The sequence below is a fragment of the Protopterus annectens genome, chromosome 7.part0 (genome assembly GCF_019279795.1).
Source record: "Protopterus annectens isolate FY-2018-M chromosome 7.part0, PAN1.0, whole genome shotgun sequence".
In the NCBI taxonomy this organism is placed as follows: Eukaryota; Metazoa; Chordata; order Ceratodontiformes; family Protopteridae; genus Protopterus; species Protopterus annectens.
The window spans coordinates 686,960,066-686,984,304 of NC_056739.1; positions in this window are offsets into that span (position 1 = coordinate 686,960,066).

Below are 24,239 nucleotides of genomic sequence, written 5' to 3' on the forward strand. Positions count from 1 at the left end.
ATTACAGGGCTTTGCATTCTTCCGGTATTAAGATTGGCCCTTTGGAGGGTGAGAGGGGGGAAATTTAGCACTGAACTCTCTGACAGGATGTTGGCAATATCGGTCGGTTCTGTATATTTAGTGCCATTGTGCTGTAGCTCAGAGCAGATCTGAGTGTTGCCATTGAGATTCTTGACATAGCTGTAGAATGCTTTGTGGTTGTCTTTGGAATCAGTGGCAATTTTATTTTCATAACTGGCTTTGGAGGATTTTATGAGGGATCTTAACTTCTTGCTGAGGCTGACCAGGGGCTTCCTCCAATCTTGGGATTTTACTCTTTTTTTTGCAACAGCTTCTTCCTTCTGTTGTAGAGTTTGTTTATGGCAGGTGACCCCCAGATTGGCTTCCTTTTTTGGAGGATAGCGTCTTGGTTCTGTTGGGGATGGCACGATCCATGGACTCGTGTATGTGCTTATACAGTGCATTTGTGTAAGATTCAGCAGTCGTACCTCTATTTTCCGTCAGCACGGGTGTCGTGAAGTTTGCCACTTCTATCTTAAGAAGCATGAAGTTGGCTTTGGAGTAGTTTCTGATGGTGGTTTCCTTAATGGGGGGTGGGGGTGGGATATGGATGTCTAGGGTGATTAGCTTGTGGTCGGATCTGACCAGTGAGGAGTGGTTGGAGTAACATAAAAATTCTAAACATTTAATAAGTTGTATCTTCCATTATAAAGACACTAATTTCAAATGGAATAATAAAATACATTATTCAGTGATTTCATAAGTCCTCCCTTCCATTCTTTAAAATCTTCTGTCACTGTACAAGAAACCATTGCCCTACCCATTGCTAAACAACTTCCACGTTAATCTTAATATTCCCCATCACTGATTTCCATAACAATGACCATCCAGTCAGAATTATTGTTAGCCTTCCCTTGCTTTATATAATATAAGCTATCCAATTTCTCCTCAAATAAATCAGTAAAATTAAATATCTCACCTTGTCGGTTAGAGGTCCTGCTAGTATAGTACCCCACAAAAAACAAGCAGTCAGATTAGTGTATGACTACAAACAGTCTCCCACTAGTCAACATACCCAATTTACCTTGTCTAAGCCAGCATGTTCAGATTTACACATTTTTATGTCTTCATAATTCTGCTAGGAAACAGATCATCAGTAGACATTTACAATTGCAAAGATAGTATCCAGTTTCACCTGAATGACTTCAAATACCACTTTTACTATTAGTCATGATATGGTCTACCACTACCCTCATAAACCATGAAGTCCATCAATATAACTGCAGTAAGCAACATATGTCACTCCCTTCCTGTTACAGTTGTACAAACCAACAGATATTTGTTTTGAAATTTTATTGATTTATTTTAAAGGTTAGTCCCACTAGGCCAATAGCTTCTTCAATGGAGACCTGATGTGGTATTTATATGGACTAGGGTCAATTTGGCCATGGCAATAGGAATCTTCCCCTACTCTTTTGAGAAGAGGAAGTGAAACACTCTCTGGAGCTGCTAGATGGCAATAGAGGGGTGCTACTGCAATTCCATGAATCCCATGATAGAGGAGAGTGCTGCAGAGCTGGAGACAAGAGCAGGAGAAATTTTACTGAAGGAAGAAGGATAAGAAATAACTGTTACAGAGTTGCAAAATGAATACACAAGTGCTGATAAATTTGATGAATCAGGCAGACCCAAAGGAAGGAGAAGATGTGAGAAAGAGAGGGAGAGTGACATGGTGGAGAGAGTATTACAGAAGAAAGAAACTGAGAGACTGGAAACACAAACAGCAACTGAAGGGAAAACAATGGAGGGATTCTTGGTTGGTTGAGTTGCCAGTTTTCAAGATCTACCTCTGCAGCAGGGCTTTTTGTTACAAGAAAGAAGTTATGCAGATGCAGCCATGCAAGGAAGAATGGAAGAAGGTACTTAGCGAGGACAAATAGTTGCAGTTTCTCATCATCTCCAAATAAGATCACTGCTGGTAAGAATAAAAAAGTTAAAGTGATGAGAATGTGAAAAGGTATGACATTATAGTTAGCATCATTTGCCAGTAGGATTTAACATTAAAGACATAAGAGCATTAATTCATTTGGGAGCTGAAAATTTTCGTGAAATGATATTTGAAAGATTTAACTGCTGGAAAAATGTATGACTGGGACAGAAGAGAGAAAGGCAGTAGCACCATGGAAAGACTATTGCACAGCTTGTGACTGCATCAAAAAAAGCAAATAAATGTGTAATTTAGGACTTCAAATATGGTTGAGCATGAATTAAATTGTTTTTTTTTATTTTCTTTCACTATGTAGTAAAGTACATGAAGTTAAAAAATATGTGATAAAAATGTATAGACTGGGGGTTGGGAAGTGTGGTAATTGATGTTAAGGGTGGGAAACTTCAATATATTTGAAATATAATAAATGTGAATAGCAAGAGAAGATTTGTTAGGTGATGGGACCAAACCAAAGCATGTTATGTCTGTGAAGATGAAATTCATTTAGTACAAGACTGTAACAAACAAAGGTGTGGCCAATGTAGGGAGAGGCAATATACAGCAAAATACTGTATATATTCTGTAGAAAATATAAAGAATTTGGACACATCTGGTTTGACTGTCATATTAGAAAAGGAAAGAGTAAATGCAGAAGAAAAATAAAAAGTAGTAGAAATATTACTGCAGAAGATATTGAAAGAGAAGGTAGTATGGGGGAAGGGTGTACAAAAGAAAGGTTAAACAATGAAGGCTTACTTAGAGAAGAAATAACAGTTCAAAGTGAGGTTATTAACTTAAAGGAAGAGAACAGATTTGACATTTTAGACAGTGAAGAGGAAGATGCTGGAGAAATGGAGGTAGGAGAACAAGGTAGTATAAAATCAGTAGGTGTGAGGTTCAGTAGATGGAAAAGAAAATAAGATCTGAAAGAAAAACACAGAAAAGGAAAAGGATGATATATGAAGTTTAGTACTAAGTGTAAATAGCATTATAGCTGATGTAACAGATTTGGTGGTTGTGGAATGGTGTAACAAAGAAAAAAAAATAGATATTTTTGCTAGATAGATATGAGATGTAATAAAAAGAAAAAAAGAATACAGGCAGCATGGTAGGTGGCAAATTGGCTTGTAAGAAATGAGTCATTTTCTAGAATAGGAATTCTTAAAAAATGAAGAAAAAAGAATTTTAGATGTAACAATAGTAGTGCGAAGCAGGGTTGTGATATGTGAATACGTTCAACAATCTTTAAGAGAAGGGGGATGTGAAGAATAGAACAGAAATCCGTGAGATTAACTGGATACTCAATATGAGAGTGCACTGCTCTCCAGGATTAAATAATGTGGTTCCATTGAAACCTATACTTAAAGCCAGAAGGCTGATGATTTGTTCCAACAAAGAGGGTTGACACCTAGAATGACTGTGATTGGATATCATCTCATTGGTTAAAACAAGGGATGTAGCCTTCATATGAGACTATGATTGGTTACTCTGAGTTTTAAGTAAGATTGTGAGCAGGAAATGTAATATGATCTGATGAAGGCTAATACAGCCAAAAGCACTTATTGGACTTGAATATTGTTGTTTCTGCTGGTTTTTACCTTTTTAAGGAATTTTACATATTAATTAAAGTTTTTGGTTTTAATAATTGTGCCGTGGTTATTTGCTGAAGGATTTACTTGCAGCTTTACTTGGATGCTGGGTGACTTTAACTATCCAACCATAGATTGGAACAACTATTCATTCCAAAACACAAATGCCCAGAGATTCCTTGATTTCATCAGTGCAAATGCCTTGGACCAGCTGGATAACACCCCCAAAAGAGGTGGAAATATCTTGGACTTGGTATTAACCAACATGAGTAACCACTGTAGTATCCCTACAGTGTCATCCTCCCTGGTAAGATCCGACCACAAAGTGGTCACTTTCAAAGTCACCATCTCCTCCAACCCACCCCCCCCCCAGGCTAGGGTCCAACAAAAAAACTTCTTCAAAGCTGATTACAACCTCCTGAGGGAAGGTATAAACAGCTTCACAACCCCCTCCCCCTCCTTCAGAACTGGCACATATGTCCAAACTTACACCAAAGTACTATACAAGCATTTATATAGCTGCATGGAATCAGGAATACCCGAAAGTACAAAATCATCCTCCTCAAGGAAGAGTAAACCTGTCTGGTGGACATCTGCAATAAATAAACTCTATAATAAAAGGAAAAAATTGCTGTCCAGGACCAAGAAGTAGCAGGTGCCTAATTGGAAGCAATCTCTCCTTAGCCTGAACAAGCAAATAAGAGCATTAGTGAAATCCTCCAAAGCAAAGTTCAAGTCCAAAATGGCCACATCTACTAAAGACAATCACAAGGCTTTCTTCACATATGTCTGCAGTCTTAAGAGAAGCTTCCAGATCTGTTCAGAACTGGTGGTCAAGGATACCACATACACAAACGATGTAGATATAGCCAACCTGCTGGCAGACAGGTTCAGTGACCTCTCCTCCCCCCCATCAGTAAATCAGAACATCCCCCAGCACCTGTTCCTCTCCCTTATTTCTTGGGAACAAATCATCACTACCCTCTCAAAAGCAAAAAATACAGCCTCCATGGGACCCAATAACATCTCAGGCTGCACCCTACATGAACTCAGGCAGGAACTTACAGCACCATTAGGCACCCTATTCAACCAAAGCCTGAGTACTGGCTTCATCCCAGCTGAATGGAGGACAGCCACTATCATCCCTTTACACAATGGTGGAGCATCTACTGATCCAGGAAATTATAGACTCATCAGCCTAACTAGCCCGATATGCAAGGCCATGGAGTGGATTATCATGGACCTCATTAACAAGGACATTGGCAACCTCCAAACACTCACTCCCACACAGTTTGGTTTCATCAAGTGGAGGTCATGCCTGTTAAATTTGATCTACTTCTTTGAGACAGTCACCAAAGTCATGAACAAGGGGAAGATCATGCACACCGCCTACCTTGACCTGGCCAAAGTCTTAGATACTATTCCCACTTGGGTATAATAGGTAAAGTCTCTCAAATAGGCATCAATCCATATGTTACCAGATGGGTAGCAAACTGGTTTGCTGATAGAACCCACCTAGTCAAAATAGGAGATGCCACCTCAAGCAGTCGAACCGTAATGAGCAGTGTACGCCAGGAATTGATCTTGGGGCCTTTGTTGTTTGGGATATAATTTTCTGAGGTGCAGGCCAAAACCAGTGGGCTATGGCTGACCATGTTTACAGATGACTGCAATCTGGGCACTGTCATCAGTTCCCCTAGTGATGTGGACATCCTCCAAGAGGGTCTCACCTAAACAAATGACTGGTGCTGGAAACATGGCCTCAAACTGAATGCTAAAAAATGCATCTTCATCCCCGTTGGGGAGAGTGACATTCCCACAAATTATCACATTATTAACAAGGTCCTAAGCACACAATCAGTTGTGAGAGATTTGGGCACCCAGGTTGATAGCAAACTGACTTTTGACCACCATATTGCCTCAGTTGTACAGAAAGCTTTCTACGTGACTCACCTCATTAGTAAGGATATCTCATCCGGGGGCAAGGTGATCATAACATCCCTGTATTCTTCTCCTCTCATAAGACCCATTATTGAGTACAATGCTCCTTTCACCATGTACCTCACAAAGTACATGCAGCAGCTGGAGAGACCACAGAGGTTCCTCACCAGGAGGATCTAGGGCCCCAAATATTTACCCTACACAAATAGGCTAAAAACACTGTTCCTCTACTCAGTCTCATACAGTCTCCTCAGAGGTGACCTCTGTCTGGCATACAAAGCAATTTCAGACCCCACCTTGATGGGACTGCTGCATATCCAAAAGTCAAGCTCCACTCAAGTAGCTTACACGTGCGACCTCAACTTGGTCTGTGACATCAATAGGACTTGTTGGTGGGAAGGATTTGTGTCCCAGAGACTCCCCCTTCTGTGGAATAGACTGTCACTCCACGTCAAGCAGAGTACCTCATTAACTATTTTTAAGCACAACCTTGATAAATGAATGGGGAACAGAAAATACACTCCTGGGATTCCATCTGTGTCCCTGCTTGACTGGGGCATCGGGTGCTGACTTGTCTAAACATGGGATACATTCTTGGGTAGGCTTGTAAGGGCCTTAGGCCCAATAGCCTAGTAACTTCCTCCTCTCTCTTTCTCTCTCTCTCTCTCTCTCTATATATATATATATATATATATATATATATATATATCATACACACACACACACACACACATATATATATATATATATATATGTATATATATATATATATATATATATATATATATGTATATATATATATATATATATATATATATAAGGGTCCTTTTTGAAATGTCCGCATTCAAAATGCCAAAATAGCGAAAAGCCAAAAAAAGAGACTGAAAACACAGGAGAAGTGTGAATCTTAATAATCTGTCTTCTTAAAGCTCTTGTGTGCCCTATGTGGGGTCAAGCCAGGGAGAAAAGTGAATATTCTGAGAAATAGCATCTCAGATTTAATATGTGCAAGTCCGTCATTTTGGCCATTCAGTCTTTGCAATCTGGGACTCAGTTTAGCGGGTCCCAGCATTTCAAATGGTTACCTACATACACGTACACACATGCACTATGAATATGACCCACATTTTGACAGGTCTTTATGTATGTTAGTACTAACTGTTGCACTACTATTACTGCCAACTTCTAGCAAACATGTTACAAACCAAATGTAGCTTCTTTGCCCAATTTAGAAACTAGGTCAGTTGAACCAAAGATTGCGTTCCAGTTCTTGGATGTGGCTTTCTTAATTTTTTGAGTCATTTTAATAAAATAAATAATCATAGGTCTTTTGTATTTAGCAGTTCTTTCTGTATTACAATGACTTCATATACATCTTAGCAGTTCTTTCGGTATTACAATGACCCCAGATGTTGCTAGACAAAAATATTGATCAAAACCAAACAGGCCTATTGGTAATGACCTCCTGAACAACAGTATGAAGTAATGGTTTGGTATAACCTCCATCACAGAACATTGATTCCATCTCTCTCTCATAAATGTGCTATTATTCTAAACCTGTCTGGATAGTTGTATCATCTGACCCTTTATCAGCTTTCTTTTTTGTTTGAGGGATGGTGACTAAAAAAATGGAAGCAACCATCACGGAAGCAAGTTTTATGGTAGATGTTAGATTGCTATAATCCTTATAAATAACAATGTCTAAATAAAGGATAATGTCCACATCATAAGAATATGTAAATTAAGAAAAAATCTATTATCCCATTCAAAAAAAAAAAAAAAAAAAAAAACGATCCTTCAATACTCATTACCTTAAAAGGGCAAAAAGATGTTATTTTGGTACTTGAAGTATACTTTAATGCTAGATAGAAAATTACTGGTAAAAATATTTGTAGTTTCCCAATAGCAAATGGATGATGTTACCAAAACATGGGGTTGAGGCTACCCTCATGGCAACTCCCCTTGACCTGTGTAAAGAACTCGCCTTCAAAGAAAACAGAATTATTTTTTAAAACTATCTCCATGAAACTTAATATCAACACAATATTTCTGTGTGACAGGCAAAGTGCATATATGCACCAAAAGTATAAACTCTCAGTTAACCGGAACTCAAGCAACCAGCACTCTCAAGCAACCAGAAAAAAAAATGGAAGTAATACAGTACAATTTTCATGTGTTGCACTTTTCTGTTTTCCCCCCACAGAAACATACCTTACATTTTAAGAGTCTTTAGAGTTTTTAAAAAGGAAGTTTGGAATACATTCCCTCTCTCCCTAATCTGAGAACAAGTCAAACCAAATAGTGTAAGTTACAGTATTAGTCAGGCCTATTTTTAATAGTAACTCTCAAGCAACTAGAAACTACAGTTATCAATATCTATGCAATCCCCATAGGTGCTGATTAACTGAAAGTTTACTGTATAACGAAGTATTCTGTAACAAGTTTTTTGCTAAATAGACAATAAGAAATGGAATAGAAATAATGGGTGAGAAACTACAGTGTCACCAAAAAATAAAGAAATATAATAAAAAGATGAAACAATAATTCGACCAAGCTGGACATATGGAGGGAAAGGTATCCAAATGAGATGGAATAGAACTTCATATGAAACATTTGGTACTGAAAGTAGGTAAAACAAGTTCTTAGAAAAGGTCATACTCATGAAAATAGTGGTATAGATCCAAATACAAAAGAGAATGAGTGAGAGAGAAATGTGAAGGGACAGAAAACATGAGAAGGGTTTGGGAGGTGGGCTAATTATAAATGGAAAGAAAAAGAAGACAAGAAAACAATGCAAAAACTAGTAAAGGAGTCAATACAGGACAATATGGAAGACAGGGACACACTGGAAGGACACTGGTGGGATTGAATCATGGTCACTAGCAGGGAAAACTGATGAGCTTAGAAGGAAGAGTGACTGAGGAGCCTAAGAGATAGAGTTGGAGGTAAAATAGAAGGAACACAGAAGAAATGAAAGTAGAAGTGAATTGCTACAGCTCAGAGATAAGGCAATACAAATGGAGTTAAAGAGTAAAATGATTACAGAACAAAACACTCAACAACAGTACTGAGGAACTACTGATGGATAGTAAGAGTGGAAAGGGAAACCATTAACTTAGAAAAAGAAGACCAAGCAGGCAAAGAGGAAGAGTGAAACAGAGAATAATGTGAGGAGAAGTAAGAGAGTGTTTCCCCATAGCATAAAGATTTGACTGTGACCCAGATGACCTGAGATTGGTTAGTGGCTCTGAAAGAGGTGGCAGGGAGGTTGAACAACAAGTGACTCACTCTCCTGGGAAGGTGCGTTATGGTGATGCTTTCCTCTGTAGTGCCCTTGTGTTCCCAGGAAGTGACATTAGCTGCTCCCCCAAGAACAGACCCAAAGGGGAAAGATATGAGTGTGCCCAACCAAGTGGGAATGCCTCCCTATTAAGGGTATAGGTAGCCTTTCCAGGGTGCTGCAGAGCCCATGTCACCATTGGCAAGTGTAAGATTATGCAGCAGCACAAAAATGCCCTAATAGCTGCAAGGATAATGTATTCACAATTAGCTCTCACCTCACAGGGAGCAAATGAATTTGGAACATTTCTCACCTCATGATGAGTGAATGGGCCAGTTAATCAAGATGGTAATGAATGGCAGGTAGTGAAGAGCAAGAACTTCAGCAAAGGAGAGGGGAATGGAATGCAAAACTGAAGACATACAGGATGAAACTGAGTACAGATAGGACAATTGTAATGGCAACAAATGGGGAAGTCAGAAAAAGCTGAGGATTGAGATAGAAGGGAAATAGTGGAACAGGTTAACATCTTCAAGTATCTGGGAGTCTGAGTAGAAGGGAAGTCTTAATGATGGGGTCAAACCTAGAATCAGAGGGGCTGCAGCCATGTAGGACAGAGTGTCAGGGGTTGTGTATGACAGAAGAATGCCAAAGAAGCTGAAATGTAAGGTGTGCAAAACAGTGGTGTGATCAGTACTACTGTAAGGTACAGAAACCTGGGCAGTAATTACAGAACAGTTAAGAAAGGTAGAGGTGATAGAGATGAAGTACCTGAGACAGGTGGTAGGATGCACAATGTGGGACAGACAAAGAAATTAATGACATTAGAGCAGAGGGAAAAGCATCTCCAATTGCAGAGAAGGTCAAACAGAACAGATTACTGTGTTTCAGGCACAACTTGAACACTGTGGCTCTCCATGTGGGCAGGGTATAAACTGTAGGAACTGTTTGCTACAGTTTAAAAGAAATTATGATGAGGAAGGTTTGGAGCAGGGCACAGAAATGAGAGCTGTATGACTGGGGCAGGAGAGTGGTAACATCTGGCCACCTTGTTGGTATGCCAGTAAAAGGAACATCTGTTTTTTTTTTGTTTTTTTTGCTGTTCTGTGGAAGAACATGGGGGAGGGCTACATCTAATTGTAATAAATCAATCACTTCCAGTATATTAATTGGCTTATTTTTTAAATTTTTTACTTTTTTTTTGCTTTTTTGCTGTTCACTTGAAGAGCCGAGTGGGTGGGCATGCTTCTGGTTGATAATAACACCGTACACTTTGTGTACCTGCTTTGGCCTTACTGCTGTAGCTGTTGTGCCTACTCAACTGTGGGATTTTTGAGCCATCTTGGATGACATCAGAAATGTGCCTTTTGTTTTCTACAGTGAATTCTTACTCCTTCAAACATTAATGAGGAGTCCACTGAAATTAATTCATGCCGTGGGCCAATTAGTAATATATCAACAAATCAGGTGAGTAATATGGTAGAACTTTACATTACCTGCATTACATTGTGTCTTCCCTACACAAAGAAATTGCATAATACCTTGTCAACTGGCTTAGATGCTGTACCTGGTGCCTTTAGTTAATTTGTAAGTTCAAATTGTTCTTTCTTGGTGTTTCATGAATCATTTCTCCAGCAGTTGGTCCTTTATTCTTTGTAGAATTCTGATAATCCTTAAATTTACCCTGCAGAATCTATTAACAGGTATGTCATTTTTCCTTTTAAACATTATCATTGCCTGTTCTATTTAGTTTGTAGTCCTGTAGGATTTTCTAAGTCATTTTCCATACCTTCCATTTTTCTTTACAGTGTTTCCACATGTTGTTTTGCCTCATGCTATTGAATTTGTTGCCTGTGTTTCGAGTTTCTTGAACCTTGTCTCACTAGCAACCCTTGACAGCATGTCTGTTTTCAAATTTAGCATCCTTTGAGACCCACTGAGCATATTTCCTATTGCTCGCTTTGATACTGCTAGTATACCATTGCAATATACCAACATTTTTCTGTCTTTTCCTTCTTTATCTTTTCTTTCCTTGACGGAACAACACTGTTACCAAAGCAGGCATTCTCTGGTTCCAGAAGTCAAAAATTCTGCAACATTCTACAAAACCTTTCCATTACAGAAGCCTAGATTTATAGGCCCTTTAAAAGTAGCTGTATCCAGCCAAAAATTGGGGCATCTAATTAACATAAAATTTGAATACTAAATAACACATAACTCTTCCCGCTTCCAGTAGGAGTGTGGGATACTACTCAGGAATGCATGTTTAAAAAACAGAGAGTGATAAAAATGATTGAAAACTGTATGTACATAATCAAAGATACAGTGTAAAATTTGTAGACTTTAATGAACTGCATTGCAAAATTCTATCGCACAAGGTCATTTATTTTTTGCTTCTGAAATTGGAGATGCAAGATATGTGTCATCTTTCTTTAAATTATTGGTGTCACTAGTATATTGCTTATGTAGTATGTTTTTGTGTGTGTGAACTAGACAACTTCAAAAATCACGTGCCACGAGGGCGATTCAAAAAATTGCATGAAGAGATAAATCAAGTCTGAAAATAGGGAAATACCTCCAAAAGAGGTGCATCATGAACAGGAGTAAATCAGGCCAGAAAATAGGAATGTTCCTCCAAAATCAGGATAGTTGAGAAGTCTGCCTGCAAATTCTTGAATACTATGATTAGCTAGATGGCATGGACAGTGGCTTCACAATGGACCAAAAAGTGCAATTTGAAGTAAACATGTGAAAAATGAAAAACTAGCAAGTGCATCATCATCATCATCATCATCATCATCATTACCACAGACCTCACCTTTATGATAAGTGAGTACCTATCACCACATACACACTTCTACTGCCATAAGAATGCTTTGAAATGCCAAGGCCTGAACCGCTTGTGGATTGTGTTTACCCATTCCTTAGGAACATGTTTATGTTTTTAACACATGCTCATTGCAATTGGATTAAAAAATGTTTGGACGTGCATGACACCAACTCTGCTACTTCTGGCAAGGCTGTGAGAAACAGACAAAATAAGCATATATATGATAATCCAGAAATGTTAGTGTCTACCAGCTCCATTAACATACAGGGACAGAGCCCTGACTATGACCCAGGTGACCAAAGTTTGCCAACTCCATTAACATGCTGGAATAGAGGCCTGACTATGACCCAGATGACCAATGTTTACCAGCTCCATTAACATACAGGGACAGAGCTTTGACTATGACTGAGGTGACCAAAGTCTGCCAGCTCCATTAACATGCAGGGATATAGCCTTGACTATGACCCAGGTGATCAAAGTCTGTCAGTTTCATTAACAATGAGGAACAGAGCCCTAAATATGACCCAGGTGACCAAAGTCTGCCAGCTCCATTAAAATACAGGGATAGAGCCACAACTATAACCCAGGTGATCATAGTTCACCAGTTCCATTAACATACAGGGATAGAGCCCTGATCATGATGTAGGTGACCAAAATCTGCCCACTCCACTAACATACAGGGATAGAGTCCTGACTATGACCCAGGTGATCAAAGTCTCCCAGCTCCATTAACATACAGGGATATCGTCATGACTATAACCCAGGTGACCAAAGTCTGCCCACTCCATTAACATATAGGGACAGAGCCCTGACCATGACTGAGGTGACCATAGTTTGATTAGTGACTCTCACAGCTGGTGAGGCTAGAGTGGGAGAGTAGAGGAATGATGATGTTGGCCTACTTGCCTCAGTTTGGGGGAGCAGATGAGGTTAGGTGCTTGGGGTACATACCACATGATAGAATCCCCATGCTAGTTTTGCAACCTACAAATTACCACACAACAGATACTGCTCACCCCATAAAACAAGACGTAATACAGTCTAAGAGGCTACAGTACCTTGTTCATAGCAGGACCCCCTTTTAGACCAGCTACAACTGAGAAATCATTTTTCAGTCTTTGCATCAATTTGCTGGAACACAATTTCCAAAGAAATCAAGAATATTATAGAGATTATTGTTTTTAGAAAGAAGTTAAAATCACTTTCAGAGACAGTAAATAAATGAAATTGCTTCAAGGATGAAGAATAACCACATTATTCTCTTCATAGTTATTATACCAACTATGTCCTTTCATTTACAAACTCTTCTTCAACCCATGTATAGCTTTAGATAAGAAGCATTTTAGTTTGATTCAACATGGCCATTTGTAAACCTCACTTCTCACTCCTGCAGGTCTTGCAAGGTGCCAGTTCTGTCTAGTATCATACTATTTTGCTTTTAGGTCCTGTTCCTTGGCACATCTTATGAAAATGACCACATCCAGTTTTACTGCTGAGAAGCATTGAGGGTATACATTAAGTAAAATGCCCTAGTCATGTCTTAGCAAGTTCTTTCAGTGAGTTTTATTATCACACACGCTTGTTTTTCTTGTATGTTCATGTTATGTAGATAACATTGATGTTCAAGTTTTTTGTGTTCTGCCTAATAATCGTTTTGTTATATAATGCATATTTAGGATACTCATAGTACTGCTTTATTCCTTTTTAGTGATATCAGCAGAGCCTATTACTGATGCTTTGTTGCATTTATTTACATAATTACTACTCCTTTTCTTCCCAGTGTGTTCTGCTAATGTTTAATATAACTGGAAACTTGATTTGCATTATTTCAATTTTTTTTTTACTTCTGTATGGTGCGTTTCTCATTTATATACCTTGTTTAAGCTTTGGCCCAAGTAAAGGCAGAAAATTGTCCATGGACCATTCCTCTTGACTAGATAACAAAGCAATTGAACAAACAAACAACTCAATCAATTACACGTGTTTTGCCTGAAAAGGGTGTCAGGGCCAATGGATTAACGCTAAGTCTTATGCATAAAAATACATACATACATGTAGATGGTGATGACTCCTCCACCCAGTTTGCTAACTCTCACTCACTGGGGCTCTTACTCCAAGTGGGAGATATGGGTGCAGTGCCTGGTCAGGGAATAAGGCTCCTCCACCAAAAAAGCAGGGAAAGTATTGCTAGTACCAAATACTGCAAGCTGTTTCATTGGTGCAGATGAAAATACATCAGATTTATCATATAACTACAGCAGTATTAAATGCCTCACCTGAAAGCCTGGTAGAGAGAAATATACAGACTTTGCAGGAAAGGACAAAGAAAATCAAAAGTTGGAGCACGAGAAGAAGGTTATCATGGTTCCTATTTGACTATTGGCAATGTTATGTTCAACAGAAATACTTAGATTAAGAAGGTTCTGATCTACAAAATTAACTGGCACCTCACCTAAGTGTCATGTTTAATCATAGCCTCACCTCAGGCTTCGTGCTCAATGAGTGGCGCACACTACAGTTATCCCATTCCACAAGGGGGATCCATCTTTGATCCCAGGAACTATCATCCCATCAGTCTGACGAGCCTGATCTGCAAAGCCATGGAATGCATTATCGTGGAGTTTATAAACAAAGACATTGGCAACTTTCAAACACTGGGCCCCACCCAGTTTGGTTTCATAAAGGGACGATCTTGTCTCCTCAACCTGATTGACTTCTTTGAATCAGTCTCCAGAACCATGGATGAGGGTAAGGCAGTCCACACAACCTATCTGGACCTTGCCAAGGCCTTCGACACCCTCCCCCACTCTGGAATCATAGATAAACTTACTAAGCTGGGCATTAATCCCTATGTCACTCGATGAGTTGCCAACTGGCTTACTGACAGAACCCACAATGTAGCCGACTCAAAATCCAGCTCCAGACAAGTAACAAGTGGAGTACCTCAGGGTTCAGTCCTGGGAATGCTCTTGTTTGGCATCTACTTATCTGAAGTACAGGCCAGCACTAAGGGACTCTGGTTAACAAAGTTTGCAGATGACTGCAAACTGGGAGCCATTATTGAATTCCCAAATGATGTGGATATTCTACAAAAGGGCCTTACAGAAACAGATGCTTGGTGCCTGTCAAAGGAAAAAACTTCAAAGACCAGTTCACGTAAGGTTCAAGTAAGGCACCCTTTATTAACTTGCAGCAAGGAGACAAAGCATGCAGGCAGAATGATTTGTCTGAACATTAATGATTAGTATGGTACTTTTATACAGTTCTTTCCATGTCACACAGAAAATGTTACTATTCTATTGACGTAGTTAGACACAGATTTCTGTATTGTTCTACAGAAAATGTTACTAGACTAATTGCTGACTAGTTGAGAATAACTGCTGATTTGTAAAATATTTGAGAAAAACAACCTGGCCTTGGGGCTTATTTTAGCCCATCACAAACTTTCTATTCTTCAATTGTGCAGTTCTAATATATGTGTTACATTTTGCCTAGATTCAAGGTACATTTCTAGCTTAGGTACAAGTAATGCTGACTATGGTTTATACTTTCAAGTATCCATTGTGCTCCTTATCAAAGCTTCTAACAGCTGTGTACTTTCTCATGGCATAAGCAGAAAATCAATAACTCTTTGTTAAGTCTCATGACACTAGTAGAAATGAAACACTTCTTTTTATTTGCTGACATTAGCAGAAAATAGGATGCTTCTTGTTAAGTTTCTAATAGCTGTGCAGATTCATGCAGTGTGAACAGAATAAATGTATTAACCCCTTTAAATCTCAATGCACTAAGCATGCATATTACTAATACATATTTTTCTAACAGTGCCAGAGCCATTGGCTCAAACTCAATGCCAAGAAATGTATAGTTATCCCCTTTGGGAAAAAACATGTACCCTTGAATTACCACATAAGTGGTAGTACACTAAACACTGAAAGTGTGATAATGGACTTAGGGACACAGGTGGACAGTGGTCTCACCTTCGATAACTACATAGCCACAACAGTCAGGAAATCCTTCTATGTGGCACACCTCATCACTAAGGGCTTTTCATCCAGAAAAATGGAGGTCATTGTCCCACTATACTCATCCCTCATTAGACCCATTATAGAGTACAACAGCCCATTTGGTATGTACCTCACAAGACATCTGCAACAACTGGAAAGGCTACAGAAATATCTCACTAAAAGAATCATAGGCCTAAAGCAGATGCCCTATGCTGACCATCTAAAAAAACTCCAGCTATACTCTGTCGCATATCGCCTACTCAGAGGCAATCTCTGCTTAACATACAAGGACATGTCAAACCCAGTGCTGTTGGACATGCTACACTTAAAGAAATCCCAATCCCTCAGAGCTACATGCTCCAGGGATCTAAACCTGGTCATCACAATGAACAAAACATGCTGGAGGGATAGGTTCCTGACCCAGAGACTCCCCATACTCTGGAATAGACTGCCCATACATGTCAAGCTAAGCGCCTCTTTGGCCCTCTTCAAAAGGAACCTTGGTGATTGGATGGGAGATAGGAAATTCACCCTGGGGATCACATCAGTCACCCTGCTAGACAGGGGACCAGGGAAGTAAATATTCTGGAAAGAAATAGCCAGGGAATTGTTATGGCTAGGCTTGTATAGGCCCTAGGGCCAATAGCCTAGTACCAACCTATGAACATTTCACTTTTTTTGCTGCCTTTGAAAAATTAGAAAAAAAAACTGCAGTCAGAAATAAATTTTCACTAGACCTGTTAATCGGAGTAATTCTGAAAATAAAGTATGCACAGGAACTGCAGTTATATTTTTAAATGTATCCCTGCATAACTGAGGTTTTTTCAGTACTCATGTTTGATAAAGAAGCCATTGGTTATGATTTATATCGGGAAGTGTATACTGCTCAATTCACAGCTAGAGTAATAGTAACTGACAAAGTTTGTGAAGTAAAAGAGAGGGAATACTTTGTGAAAATGGAGGTACCTATTTGTTTATCAGAGTCATGTGAGATACCTGTGAAAGTTGTAGTTGCATGCCCTGTAAATTGTGCTTATGCCTGGAGGGATTGTAGACCATGGCCTCTCCTGGTGTTAACGTTGTCTATCTGGTCAGAAGATGGATGTTCTTTAAAATCGCTAAATTTGCCTTTTGCTATACGCCTGGACTTTCTATACATGAAAGGGAGAATACTACTTGATTAAAGATTATTTAATTAAAGATCATACAAAATAAAGGTGAAAACTTTAGTATAGTAGAGAGCAAGTACCTACTGTGGTTTTACAGGATGCCTCGTAATGAACTCAGTTGGAAAATAATAGTGAAACTGTGAAATGATAAACTAATGGCTTATAGTTTTTTGAATGTTGTGCATTGAAAATGTGCTATATTTGAAATTTTAAGGAAGAGCGTAACAATGACAATTTACAAGGGAAATTTGTCTCATAAGAAAGAAGGGTAGCATGTTTGATACTAAATGGTTAAGCATTGCTAATAAATAATAAAAGAACACCCTCCACTGTAAAAGGCATGATTAGTATTCAGTTAAAACTGCTCTAGCTTCTCCTTTGTGACTGATGCGATTCTGCTATTTGTGTAAATTCCATCCTGAAGTTTCACAGCTTCTAAACATTATACACCATTTTACTGTTGCTGCTGTTTTCTTAAATTTTAGATTCCTTATTAAGGTTGGTAAATCTTAGTGTTTGCACTTTTTCTTATTTCAGTATTGCACCTACTGCATACTGACTTTTTTAACCAAGTCCATACAAAACACTTTACTTGCCAGTTTAAAAAAAAAATCATAAATCTACTGCTTAGTAAACAATACACAAACCTTATGCTCATCAGCTAAATTCATTCACCATGATTCTATTACTTTGTACACCTGATGGAAGTCATACTTGTGTGACAGTGACTACTTTTGTGTTGATTTTGCCAACCAAAATATTCCAGCACATTCTGTGATACCCCCACTTGTAAAAATGTTTCTTATCCAAAAAAGACCTGCTGCATCACAACAACTTTCTACTTGTTTCATGGGGAAAACATGATCAAAGTAAAAAATGAAAAGCAAACAAGAAACAAGCTCAAGATACATTGCTTAAAGGATTACTGCACAGGTTATGGACCACACATGATAGATTGGCATTCTGTTTAGTTTACAGGTAAAGTCTGCAAAGATGACTGCAAGTCTCCAACAAATGTAATGAGATTCTTAAAATAATGTAATCATGTTCTTTATTACAAATACTGTCATATGCATTTCAATACCCAAGGCTTATATGTTATCTAGTTATGTAAGTATTCTCTGCATGGCAACAACCGAAAGGCTTTCAATGTTGGCAATTCTTTAACAGTGTGTTTATCAAAGCTTACCTACATCTTATAATCTCAGACAAGCTTACCTAATGTCATTAAAGCATTGCTACTTAAACACAGAACAACAGGCACTTTCTGAATAATAATAAGCATAAATCAACAGTATAGAAATATGACAGAAACCAGAACATTCGGCAAAATCAAGGACAGATGAAAAGCCACTGTAGTACTTGTGTCTACCTTGGATGGGGGATACTCTGCACATTTACACTGCATTACTGCTCCTTAGCTTCCTTGGACACATCCAGAGTCACTACATGGGGGAGTGGGGTGCAACAAGTATGTCACAATTTGAAATGTCTCTGGCTGACTGCAATGGCCCTGACATATTTGTCATACCTCTCAACCTCAGAGCAAGAAATCTGGACAAAGCCATACATAGAAGTGGGACAAAGGCCCAAAAATAAGGACAATTTTTAAATATTGCTCTTATAAACTTAGAAAGATAATAGAACAGTAGGTCATGCATTAGTATGAATTTCCTGAAGGGTATGAAATCTGAAACGCAAATGTCTGTCATTATTTTCTAACTTCAGTCTTTAATGATTTGTCACTAATTTGCCAAACAAACACAATTTTATGAAAAATGGACCAAAAATGTGATGCAAAAATATAAAATAGCCATACAATACAGCTGGGAACCTGTCAAAGAAGGGACACTTTCTTAATATTAGTACTGTTAAGTAGAGCAGCTGACAAAATAAGATAATCTACATGCATTTTTGAAATAAAAGTAATCTATAACTCTGATCATTCAATTATTTATAGGTTCATAGGTTTATACTAGGCTATCTGCCCTAAGGCATTTATAAGCCTAGCCCAAATGTTTGTGGCTTACGCCACCCCTTATATGAAAAAATACTGTGCCCATTAGTTTGTTGTGCCTCTGTCCAGCAGTGACACAGAGATGATTCCCGGGGTAAACCTACGATCTCCCATCCACAGGTCTAGATTTCTCTTGAACAGAGTCAGCGAGGTGCTCTGCCTCACATGGACCGGGATTTTATTCCACAGCATAGGGAGTCTCTGAGTGATAAATCTATCCCTCCAGCACGTCCTATTTATATCCGTGCTAAGGTTTAAGTCGCTTGCTCTAGTGGTTTTGGTGGATTTGGATTTTTTGAGGTGGAGCATGTCCATTAATTCCGGGTTGGACATGGCCTTGTATGTCAGGCACATGTCACCTCTGAGCAGACGGTATGCGACTGAATAGAGCTGGAGTTTCTTCAATCTGGCAGCATATGACAGATTTTGGAGTCCCTTTATCCTTTTGGTGAAGAACTTTTGGGGTCTCTCCAATTGCTGCAGATGTCGGGTGAGATACATCCCGAATGGGGCATTGTACTCAATCATTGGTCTGATAAGTGAAGAGTACAGGGGAACAATGGCCTCACTAGATCTGGATGTGAATCCCTTCATGATCAGGTGGGCAATGTAGAAGGTCTTTCTAACCACTTTAGCAATGTGAGTGTCAACAGAAAGGCCACTGTCAACCTGGGTCCCCAGGTCCCTGATAACCTCTTCTGTGCTTAGTGGATTGCCACCTATATGGTAGCTTGGGGTTACCTTGTTTTTCCCGAAGGGTATGACTATACATTGTTTGGCGTTTAACTTCAGGCCATGGCTCTGGCACCAGCTATCTGTTTCCGTGAGTCCCTTCTGAAGGATATCCGTGTCCGATGCACTTTCCACTATGGCCCAGTTTGCAGTCGTCTGCAAACTTTGTCAGCCAAAGTCCTCCCATGTTGTCCTGTACTTCTGAGAAGTAGATGCCAAACAATAGGGGGCCAAGGACCGAGCCCTGTGGGACACCACTTGTGACCGGCTTGGAGTCTGACACAGCACCAGCAACTCTAACCCTGTGGGTTCTGTCCTTAAGCCAGTTTGCAACCATCTTGTGACATATGGGTTTACATTTAAGCTGGTAAGTTTTTCTACAATACCCGAGTGGGGTATTGTGTCGAAAGCCTTTGCAAGGTCAAGGTAGGCTGTATGGACTGCCTTTCCCTCATCAATGGCCTTGGTGACTGTTTCGAAGAAGTCGACCAAGTTCAAAAGGCATGATCTTCCCTTGACAAAGCCAAACTGGGTCGGGTCCAATGTCTGCAAGTCCCCTATATCTTTGTTTATGAGCTCCATTATGATCCTCTCCATAGCTTTGCAGACTAGACTTGTTAAGCTTATGGGGTGGTAATTACCAGGGTCTGTAGAGGCGCCGCCTTTGTGGAGTGGGACCACAGTTGCCGTACGCCACTCCTTGGGCACGTATCCTGTGGTAAGGCTGAGATTAAACAGCTGCCTTATGTGCGGGTTTAATTCCTCATTTAGCTCGTGCAGCACACAGCCGGGGACACCATCCGGTCCCATTGATGCTGTGTTTTTAGCTTTAGAGAGAGCAGCTTTCACCTGCGTATTTGAGATGTCCGGGAGGTTACACTCGGCTGGGATAGTTATCTCTCCTTTAGGGGGGGAGAGGGGGGTGAAGTTTGCACTGAACCTGTCTGCCAGTATGTTGGCAATGTCTGTGGGTTCAGTGATTTTTGTATCATTTTGGACTAATTCTGAGCATATCTGGGAGTTTCCACCCAGGTTCCTAACATAGCTGAAAAAGGCCTTATGATTGTCCTTTGAATCCATGGCAATTTTTCTCTCAAAATTGGCCTTAGTTGATTTTATGAGTGCTCGTATTTTTTTACTAATAATGATCAGGGGTGACTTCCCTTTTATGGATTTTGTTCTATCATGTAATAGCTTTCTCCTCTTATTGTAAAGTTTGTTAATGGCTGGGGTCCACCAGACTGGACGTTTGCCCTTTGTGGAAAGAGTCTTGGTTTTATTTGGGATTGCCTGATCCATGCAGTCCTGGAGGTGTTCATAGAAGGCATTTGTAAGGGCTTCCGCAGCTTGGGTTGTGGTTTCCTCTGGCTCAGGGGCCTTGAAGGATACCACACCAGTCTTGAGTAGTGTGAAGTTTGCTTTAGAGAAGTTCTTCACTATGGTCTTTTTGTTTGGGGTGGGGCGGGATGTGGATTTCCAGTGAGATTAGTTTATGATCAGATTTCACCAATGAGGGATATACTTCCAGTGTGGAGCATTTTGTCCCCATGTTTGTGACAATGAGATCTAGTATATTTTCTCCTCTCGTGGGAACAGTGACTAGCTGTTCCATGGCATTTGAATTTATGAACTCCAGGAACCGTTGGGCTAGAAAGTTAGGGCTTGAGTACTGTTCCCAGTCTATATTCGGGTAGTTGAAGTCACCCAATATGATGGTGTTTGGAGATACATTTATACCCTCCAGTGTCTTCAGGAAGGCTGTGTGGGGTTCCTGAGTTTGAGAGGGTGGCCTGTAGCATGTTACAATTTGTAGAGCAGTTTTGCCTATGGTTAGTTGCACCTGGATGGTTTCCGAAGCTTTGTGCGTTGCCACCAACCTGGAGGTGTGGGTATCCTTTATGAATATGGATACACCCCCTCCTTTTGTGATGTGGTCCGGGTTTTGGGGCCGGAACACATGATATGAGGTAAAACCTAATAGTGCCGGGGTGCTCTCAGAAGCCTTGAACCAGGTTTCAGTTACAGCACAGACATCGATGTTCTCCATACTGAGAAGGGCCTCGAGTGCGTGCATTTTGAGATTTAGACTTCTGGCATTGAGCAGCATTACCCTCAGTTTCTTCCCATTTTTGTTTTCTAGGGTGGTAGGTTTAGAATTTGAGCCTTGCCTAAAAAAGCACTATGGGGTGGCAAGAGCCTTAGCCAATATCCGGAATCCCAGGGTGACAGGTGCAAGCCGTCCCTTAAGCAGCGTGGCTTGTCAAGCATGTCATCCCAGGCAGACAGACACTGGATCCCCTTTGAATGACACCAGACATTAAGCCAATTGTTAAAGCTGATCATCTTGTCTCTATATTGTGGCATCATTCTTGGTGAAGGAAGGATACTGCTCAGGGTTAGGGTCATACCTGCCTGGGCTACATAATCAGAGAGCTCCTCTATGTCTCTTTTCATGTAGTCCAGGGAGGTACGTCTCAGGTCGTTCACACCAGCATGGACAATGACTGTGTCATATTTGTACTTGCTGTGGAGTGACCCTAGTGCTTGTGTTATGTGGCGGATTCTAGCGCCCTATAGGCAGCTTACTGTGACCCTCTCCTTGTTCAGCCTGGTGAGTGGGAAGTCAGTGTGTCTGACTATGGAGTCACCTATGACAAGTATGTTTGGTGTTGTATTTGGCCTTAAGGGCTGTGACTGCTTTGCACACTGCTTTTGTGGTTTATGTGTTGCTTGTGGGGTGTCTTGAGGTAGCAGTTGTTTGGGTGTCTGCTTTGGAGGCCTCTGCTGTTTAGGTAAATTTTACTCAGAGCCTCCGAGTATGTCTTTGTGTGTTTATGTGTTTGATTCAGTGGAGTGGTAGCATTATGTGAGGCTGGTTTTGTGGTGTGTGTAGTTGCCTTCTCCTCCTGTCTGGTCTTGCCAGTCCTGAGTTGAGAGAGCTCAGCCTCCAGTTTGGCTAAATAGCTGCATCTCTCAAGTATTTGTGTTATGTGGGAGGAGGAGAGGGTTGTCTGTGTTCATGAGGCAGTTATAACATTGCCTCAAGATTCCCAGATTCACCAGCTGGACCGGAGAGGAGATTGACAACTGACCTTTGGACATGCTAGAATAATATTGGGAAATCCTTAATTGAAAACAAGGGCCAGTGGAGAGTGAGGGTGTAGTGCTTTTAATTTTTAGTGCTGACTTATATAATTGCTTTAGTGAGCAAATGCCAGGTAACTTGAGTGCAATGTGTTACAAGTAACTAAATGCAAAAACGACAAACAGTAACTTTCTTTCAAGTGAAACAAGGAAATAAGTACAGTAAGCAATGCAGATATCACTAGTGATCCACAGAAGCGCTGAGAAGGTGCGTATTAGGTGGAATTAGCTTCCAGGGAAATAACAAGCAAACAAACAACAAGCATATAAACAAAGCTAGATTCAGCAGGCCTGGATCTAGTCTATGCTAGAGCAAACAAGGTGTACCAATTTCAGTAAGATACAGTTCAAATATTCAGGCACTATAAACCTTTAACCAGAAATTCCCAGCTCAGAAGGGCAGAGTCCAGCCTCTTCTCCCACAAGAGTGCAGACCACAAACCTTCTTAATGTAAAATAACTGGCCTGAAGCCCAAGTGCCTAAACCAGAACTAATACACTTGGACACTGGGCTCTCAATCAGCAGTTCCCAACTTAGAAGGATGAAAGCTACCTGTCCTGCCACCACAGTGCTTGCCACAAACCTTCCTAATGTAAAACAACTGGTCTGAAGCCCAAGTGCTTAATCCAAAAGACTTGAATGATAGCTACACTTTAATCAAGTTACAACCAAGCAGTAATAAATACCATTGAATACTTTAGAGAATGTCTGGATTAGTGCTCAAGTTACACAAACAAAGCTAGATCCAGCAGGCCTGAATCCAGTCTATGCCACAGCAAACAAGGCACCAACTTCAGTAAGAAACAGTTCAGATATGCATGCACTATAAGCCTTTAACCAGAAATTCCCAGCTCAGAAGGGCAGAGTCCAGCCTCTCCTCCCACAAGAGTGCAGACCACGAACCCTCTTAATGTAAAATAACTGGCTTGAAAGCCCAAGTGCTTAAACCAGAATTAATACACTTTTAGAATAACAGACACTGAGCCCTCAATCAGCAGTTCTCAACCTAGAAGGATGTAAGCTACCTGTTCTGCCACAACAGTGCAGACCACAAACCCACTCAGTGCAAAACAACTAACTGGTCCGAAGCCCAAGTGTTTAAACCAAAAGGCTTAGAATGAGTTACACCAAGCAGTAATAAATACAATTGAGTATTTTAAGATGATGCAAAAGTAAAGAGAAGTAGGTAGAAACACAAGTACAGTAAAAGCAGATGAATTTTTTTTTTTTTTTCTGAACAAGTGCTGAGATCAAAGAAACAGATTTGAGTGCTGAAACTAGAAAACTGGCTAGTTATAAGAAAAAAAAAACAAGCTAGAAGGCTTCCCTCAAACACAGAAGGGCTTGGGGGCTCAGAAGCCTACAAATAGTCTGTACCACTTAACAAGAAAGGCAGGAAATAAGCTTAATTTTTTTTTTATTATTAATTTAATTTTTATTTAATTTTTATTTTTTTTTTAGCAAGCAATTTTTTTTTTTAGCAAACAATTTTTATTTTTTTATTATTAATTTAATTTTTATTAATTGTAAACCCTCCACGTT